Raw genomic sequence first — 8,809 nt, forward strand, 5'->3', positions numbered from 1 at the left:
TTTTTCAATTGAAGTGTAATAATGCACAATCAGTGTTGCTCAAATTGCTTTATAATTATGAACAGACACAGCCGTATTAAATAAGCATTGAATACTGTGCTGAGTATATATAATAAAAATTACAATCAAAGAATGTCTTATTTATCTACCAGTCATTGTAAATGCTGTCTAATCCTTAAAGCCTTCATTGATTTCATCTTAACCAAGTGTGCTCTCCCTTCCATTTGAAAACCCATACGTCTCTGCACTTTTTATTGTATATCATTCTACCCTGCATTAGACTTCTGTTTATATATGTACTTATTCTTCTGTTGCCCAAACATGCATTGTAACTAAAAGGTGCTCAAAATACAGGGGCAAAGATCATCAGTTCTGAAAGTCTGGGATGCTAAATAAGCTAAATAAGCTTGTTCCAGTCTTCTACCCCACTGAAGAAATTGATTGTTTAGGACTGGAATTTGGCTCCAGAATCTTAATTTTTCACCCACGCAATTTGGGATTCTGGTGTCCACATTATCGTTGGACCATATGCTAACTGGGTGAACTTGGGAAATCAAAACTCCTTTGAACCTATTTCTTCATTTGTATAGGTATTTTAAGTAACATCTTAAAACTCAGTTAAAAGAGCATTAAGAGAGTCTAGTGCTTGGTGAAGTTGGTATATTATTGGTGATTTCCTTCATACTATTTAGACAAGCCACTCTTCCCCCACAAGCTGGTAGAATTCCTTAGGCACCTTTCTGGTTCTGCACGCCCATCACTTTCAGGTGTCTGGGCTTCTGGAAGGCTTGTGTCATTAGACAATGGATATACAGTTAATGTGTATCTAGGAGAATGATACAATAAAGAATCCACACCTAAGATGACATCATCTGAGAACGAGCATATCATGGATGCCAGATCCCTGCATCTAGAAGAAAAGGTGAGGAAATGCAGGGCAGGAAAAAAAATCAGAGGTCTTCAATGACCATGAGTCAACAGCAAAATGAACAATGAGAATCAGTTATCCAACAGTGAAATGAACTCCCTTATATATAAAGAAAGCAACTACTCCCCAGTCTTGGAAGTTTTCAAGTGGCAATAATGATCAGACATAAAAGGGATTACTTCTACATCTGGTGTAAAATGGAAGGATGGACTAACAAAACTACACTTTATACTCCTATTTCAATTTTAAAAGCAGTAAGTAATACTGTCTAATCCTTAAAGGATTAGGAGAAAGCTGAAAGAAAAGGCCAGGGTTTCAAAAGACACATTGTAGAGTTCTATTTTGCTGGATTCTTGCTTGGTGTTAAAAAACAAATTGCAAACAAAATTTAAAACACAATACCGTTTGTAATTACTCCAAAGAAAATGACATACTTAGGTATAAATCTAACAGAACATGTACAGGATCAGTATGATAAAAATTATCAAATGGCTGGTAGAAGAAAGACCTAAATAAATGGAGAAACATACCATGTTCAAAGGTTGGAAGGCTCAACATAGTAAAAAGATCAATTCTTCCCTAAATTGTTCTATAAATTTAACATTAATTCTTATCAAAATCCAGCAAGGTTTTTTTGTAGACAAGGACAAGCTTATTCTAAAATTTATATGGAATGGAAAGGCAAAAGAATAAGGTAATTTTGAAAAAGAATAAAGTCTACCTATATTAAGGCTTACCTTATAGCTATAGTAATCAACATGGTGTGGTACTGGTGGAGGGACAGACACATAGATCAACAGAACAGACATTCTAGAATACACCAAGTCCAACTGATTTTTCACAATGGTGCAAAAGCAATTCAATAGGGAGAAGACAGCCTTTTAAACAAATGGTGCTGGAGCAACTGAGACAAACACAGGTAAAAACATGAACTTACCCAATAAAGATGTTAAAAAAAAAAAAACCCAATAAAGATGTTAAAAAAAAAAAAACATGAACTTAAATGTTAATATGATAAAGCTTTTTGAAAAAAATATGAGAAAATCTTCAGCACTTAGGGCTAGACAAAGAAGTTCCACACTTGACACCAAATACATGACCCATAAAAGGAAAAACTGATAAATTGGACCTCCTCAAAAGTAAAATCTTTGCTCCATGAAAAACCCTATTAAGTGATGAAAAATTAAACTACTGATGGGGAGAAAACAGATGCAAATCACATATCCAAAAAAGGACTAGAATATCTAAAGAATTCTCAAAGCCCAACAGTTAAAAAAAAAAAAAATTCAATTAGAAAATGACATGAACAGACATTTCATTGAAGAAAATTTGTGGATGGCAAATAAGCACATGAAAATAAGTTTAACATCATTAGCCATTAGGATAATTCAAGTTAAAACCATAAGATATCAGTACACACCTACCAGAAAGGCTAAAATAAGAAAAAGTAGTTACAACACCAAATGCTGGCAAGGATACAAGAGAACTTGGATCACACTCTTACATTGCTAGTGGGATATAAAATGGTAGAGTCACTCTGGAAAATATTTTGGCAGTTTCTTATAAAACTACACATGCACTTACCATGCAACCCAGCATTTATATTCTTGGACACATCCCTGAGAAATAAAAACATGCTCAAATAAAAACCTGTACACATTATTATACAAAGCAGCTTCATTTGCAATAGTCCAAACCTGGAAATAACCCAAATGTGCTTTAAAGAGTGAATGGTTAAACTTGGTACATCCATACTATGGAATACTGAGCAGCAATAAAAAGAATAAACAATTGATACATGCAACAATTTGGATAGACCTCAAAGGAATTATGGTTAGTGGGGGGAAAAAAATCGTAAAAGGTCACACACTATACCATTTCTTTTATGTAATATTCTTGAAATAACAAAATTATAGAGATGGAAAATGGATTAGTGGTTGCCAGGTGTTAGGAATGGAGGAAAGAAAGGGAATGTGGCTAAAAAAGGCAGCCTCGGGATGGAACAATTCACTCTCATGATGGTTACACAAACCTATGTGTTACAAAATTCACAGAACTACATACACATACAAATGAGTGTTTGTAAAATTGGTGAAATCTGAAAAAACTCTGTGGTTTGTACTGACATCAATTTTCTGGATTTAATATTGTACTATACGCAAGATGTCGCCACTGGGGGAAACTGAAGAGTACACAGGAACTTCCTAAACATTTTTTTTTTGCAATTTCTTGTGAATCTATAATTATTTCAAAATAAAAAGTTAAAACAAAAACGGGGCAGGTGAATTTTATACCTGGAACAGACATTACTGTGTTGTAAAATACATATTTCTAAATGAGCCCAGGAATAAGTAAAATAATTTAACTTCATGTTAAATAAAAACAAAATATTCTCATTGAAAAAAGAACTGTCATTTTAGGTATTGGTTCAATTCTTAAGAATTTAATTATCAGTAGAAATGTGAAACACTGTATTCTTCAAGGCTCTTAACGAATTGAGCCTGATCGTTTTGACATGAAATACGAAAGAGGAGTCAGAAGTCAACCTTTTTCCTTTTTAGAGCGATTCCATTTTCCAAAATATCCAGAGGTTATACTACAATGAAGTGGTTATTAGAATACTGCCATGTGAAGACTACACCTACTTCTCAACTAGTGCAAAATCATCATATGAATCTCAACAGAGAAGCTATCCTTGACTTTTTCAAATGCTAACTTTTCACTGGACAATCATGACATGTAGGTATAAGGAAAATCTTAAACAGGGGATGATTGATTCCTTCACCTATAAAGGTAACAACGTCTTTTTGCTGTAAAGGATCTTAGAATTAAGGCATATATAGGACATGCAGCTGAGAAGCAACTTATTCAGTATAATATAAGCCACTGTAAACTCTTAAATGCCAAAGGGACATAAATTTAAAAACAAATGTGCTAGCAATTACTACTTCACTATCCCTTGGACCAATAGCAAAGGAATAAAGAATGAAAAAGGTCATTTTATTTAGAATGAGGAAGAGGGAAACACTAGAAAACATTATGCATTTGGCTCATTCTCTCCTTTGATAATATATTTCCTTTCTGGCACCCAAGGGAAGATCAGGATGCAATACTTTTATATCCCCATAGCCTCTAATACAAGTTACATTCATCACAATAGACCCAAGGCAAGGTTTAATACTTTAGAATATGAAAAATTTGAGCATTACTATATCCAGTACTTTGGAGAATAGAAAAGCAAAGAATATGCCTTTAAAGAGTTGATGGTTTACCTGGGGAGGAAGACTAGTTAGTATTCAGGAATTATCAGCTACTCATTTTTCCAAGTCAGCTGTCATTCATTGCTTCAAGTTTTGCCAGATTCCTCAAATTTATGTTGCATCCCTCTTATGTGCACCCTCTACACTTCCCTTTCAAATCACTCTTCACACCATATCAGAATTAACGTATAAAAACCCTATACAAGACTCTAATCTCTAAAGGCAGAGAACATGTCTATTCTATCCACTGCACCCAGCACAATGCCTAGAACACAGTAATTGCTGATGCAAAGATGAGGCAGACTGTTTATTAAGTAAAAAGTGAAGTTTCAAAACAACATGAACAATCCTCGTTAAGTAAAAACAGAAAAAGATAAAATGTCTTGAAGGCTAAGGCTTATATACCATTATCTCTGGATTGTAGAATTTGGAGGAGTTTCAGAACTGTACGTTTTGTGTTATCTGAATTTTCACTGAAATATTTTTGTATCATAGTTGAAAACAGTAAACCTTTTTCACTTGGGGAAAAAAATAACAGAGTTGATAAAGACTTCCTCCTCTGTTTTTCTCATCTACTACCTCCATGCCTCCCAATCACTGCCCCTTTCTTCTAAACCACATCTTCATTTTCTTAGAACCACTTCACTAACTTTTTGTTGCCAGCTAATACACAACGTGAAAGTAAGCAGAAAAGCAATACATGATAAACAAATTAGCACTATTTCCTCCAAGTCAGATTTAGATGGAGAAAAGGAGTACTTTAAACACCAGATGTAATTTCTATTACAAGAAAATCCATAATTGGAGAATACTGCAGCTTCCTTATGAAGGGAATGAACTGCCTGTTGATTGTTATATTTAACTAGTTTTCAATTATTACTACTACTAGACTATAGCAAATGCTTGTCATTTTCTACACCTAAATTTATATTTCTCAATACCAAAACACAAGTATAATTTCTTGAAGAGGTCACTTTCAGTAACTACCTCAAATATTTTAAGGCTGCTTTGCAGAGTTAGCCAAGAAAACCATCTGACATTTTTACTCACTACTCTGAATACCTTATAAATATTTTAAGTATCAATATTACTGACTCTGTTTCCTTGGCAGAACAGAGACTTTACCTCATTCTTTTTAAAACTCAAACTACATTCACATTAGTTTTTTTTCAGTATTTCTTTGATTTTTATTACAACCTGTTTTTTGTTCAACACCATTCAGAAGTATGGACTTTTGAATCCCCAGTATAAAATATCCATCTGGAAAGCCCCAGAAAGCATTCTCTTGAAAACATTTCCAAGTGCTTTTGCTTCAGAATAAGCTTTTAAATAAAACAACACAATGGTTTCCCACTATGTAGGTATTGTTTCAAAATACCAAATACTTCCTTTGTTCAACTAATACCTTAAATCTGCTCTAATTATTATTTTTATTCTATGATAGCAGGTAAGACACATTTTTATTGAAAATTTTCAGCATACCTGCCACAGTACCATCATGAAGAAATATGAATGTTCTAGGTCTTTGCTTGAAGAATGGTGATGAGCAAATGTTTAATAATAAAGATTATTATTAATAATAATTCTGGGAAATGCCTGGCAGAAGCAAAAACTGTTAAAAAATAGTCTTGTTCCATAATCCCATCCTACTCCACTTCTTTACTTATTCCACTACTTCCAAGCATCAACCTTTTCTCCCAATCAAGCCTATCTTCCTTACTGCTCTCTGAACAGGGCTGCTCTATTTAATGACATAACTAGCCTCCCAGGTCCTCAAAACTTAAAGACCCATGACCTGCTCAGTCAAGTACTGTCAACTAATCTCTCTAACCTCTCTCTTAAGTATTCCCAACATCCCCACTGCTTCTACTACCTCAGATTTAAGTAGATTTAGGGACTTCCTTGGTGGCACTGTCTGTGCTCCCAATGTAGGGGGCCCAGGTTGACCCCTGGTCAGGGAACTAGACCCCACATGCATGCTGCAGCTAAGAGTTTGCATGCCACAACTAAGAAGTCAGCCTGCCCCAACTAAGGAACACGCAAGCCACAACTAAGGAGCCCGCCTGCCGCAACTAAGACCCGGCGCAACCAAATAAATACAATGTTTTTTTTTTTTTTTAAGACACAGTTAAAAAAACAACAACAAAAAAGATTTACCTATATTTAGATTAGCCCTAGCTGGCTTTGTACCTCATATTTCCCTCTAATTCATCCTACATCCCAGTGCCAAATTAATTGTAAAACACAACTTAGCATAGAGGTCCCATCAGAATCCAGGTCATTTCCAGCCTCAACTATGTCACACACTACCCAAATTCTACTGTCCTTTTCTGTGTGTGGTCTTAATGCCTTTGCTTACCATTCCTGTACTGTGGAATGCCCTAGTGTGTTCCCTTCTCTATAAATCCTGATCATTCATGGTCCAGTTTAAACTCCTTTATGAAGTCTTACCTAATAATTCCTTTCCCCAAAAGTCCTCCACAGCCAGGCCCCAGGCAAAAGTACTCTCTCCCTTCCCTTAAATGCTCTTGCCACTCTTGCCACTTTAAATAGGTAAACATATACATTCTAAGCTTCCCAGCAAAGAGAAAGAGATAATTATATCTACTTCACATTTTCCTCCTGGTAGTGTCTTAGAAAACAGTAGGCCCTCAAATATTGAGTGAAATGTTCATTCTCAACTCCAGGCCTGTTTTTACCCTGTTCCCTCATTTTGAACTTAGCTTTTCTTTCCCTTAGCCTCTATTTAACCCATCCTTCAAGGTACAACCTAAGAAATATTATACCAAATTAATCTCATTTCTCCAGCAATATAGCACATATTTGTAGATACCTGTAGTCATATGCTGTTTCCAAATGTTGCTTAATTCTCATGTTTATATCCTAAACTCCCCAAGACTATACCATTCTCTAAAGTACGCTCATTGAACTCCCACCCCACCACCACCAAATTTCCATCTCCTTGAATTTATTTATGCTGTTTCTTATCCTACCCTATTTTCCGCCCATCAAAATCCTATCATCCTTGGAGGAGGGATGGATTGGGAGTCTGGGATTAGGAGATGCAAGCTACTATATATAGATAGAATGGATAAACAACAAGGTCCTACTGCACAGCACAGGGAACTATATTCAGTATCCTGTAATAAACCCTAATGGAAAAGAATATGAAAAAGAATATATATGTATAACTGAATCACTTTACAGCAGAAATTAACACAACGTTGTAAACCAACTATACTTGAACAAAATAAATTTTTAAAAAATCCCATCATCCTTCAGAGCCAAGTCCAAATGAGATTCCCTTCAGTAAGTCCTTCCCTAATGCCTCTCTTAGATTTACTCTTCCTATGGAACTCTGTACCAATATTCCATAGTACCTAATCTATTTCAACTCAAATTTAGTTCTATTTATGTTTGCATCCTCCATAATTTAAGAATTCAGAGCAGGACTCCTAATATTTCATTTTTCTCTTACAAGCAACTCACAGGTATTCAAAATATAATTGCTGCATTTAAATAAACAATAATGCAAAATGGTTTGAAAAACCATTTTCAGGAACTGAGGCATACAAAAATATCCTGCAATAATACTGAAGTAGGTTGAATTGAGTCCCCCAGAAGATAGAAGTCTGAACTTCAAGTACTTATGAATGTGAACTTATTTGGAAACAGGGCTTTGTAGGTGTATTTAAGTTAAGGATCTTGAGATAAGATCATCTTGGATTTGGTGTGGGGCCTTAATCCAATTACTGGTGTCTTTATAAGAGAAAGGACAGGGAGATTTGATACAGACTAAGGTTGTATAAATTGAAGGCATTAACTGGAATGCTATGTGTACAGCCAAGGAATGTCAAGGACTGCTGCCTACCAGAAGCTAAGAGAGAGGCATAGAATAGATTCTCCATCAGAGGTTCCAGAAAGAACCAACCTTGTCACCACCTTGAGTTCAGACTTCTAACCTCTAGAACCATGAGCGATAAATGGCTTTTGTTTTATGCCAAGTTTGTGGTAATTTTTTTTTTTTTTTTTTGGCGTTACGCGGGCCTCTCCCCATTGTGGCCTCTCCCGTTGTGGAGCACAGGTTCCGGACGCACAGGCTCAGCGGCCATGGCTCACGGGCCCAGCCGCTCCGCGGCATGTGGGATCTTCCCGGACCGGGGCACGAACCCGCGTCCCCTGTACCGGCAGGCGGACTCCCAACCACTGCGCCACCAGGGAAGCCCAAGTTTGTGGTAATTTTTTATGGCAGCTCTAGGAAACCAATATATATAGTTTTTTAAACACCCAGAAAAATAAATTTTTTATCTTCAAAAATAAGCGCAATAATGAAGTTCTTAAGAAATAAACAGGTTTTGAATTTTATTTAACTAAAACTGTATTTTACCTAAACTTATGACATGGTTGATAAGCAGTGGCTTACCTTAAACTGAGTTTAGGGCAACCTCTCAATATGAAATGTCTTATGTTAAAAGTACACAATTTTAAAAGATGTAAAACCAAAGTTATACCTACGTATACTATAATTTAAAAAATTCATCCCAATTCTCAATATAATAATCATGATGAATAGATGAAGTTTTATGAGGTTATTTTCATTACAATATAAATCTTAATGTTC

The sequence above is a fragment of the Tursiops truncatus genome, chromosome 1 (assembly GCF_011762595.2).
Source record: "Tursiops truncatus isolate mTurTru1 chromosome 1, mTurTru1.mat.Y, whole genome shotgun sequence".
NCBI lineage: Eukaryota > Metazoa > Chordata > Mammalia > Artiodactyla > Delphinidae > Tursiops > Tursiops truncatus.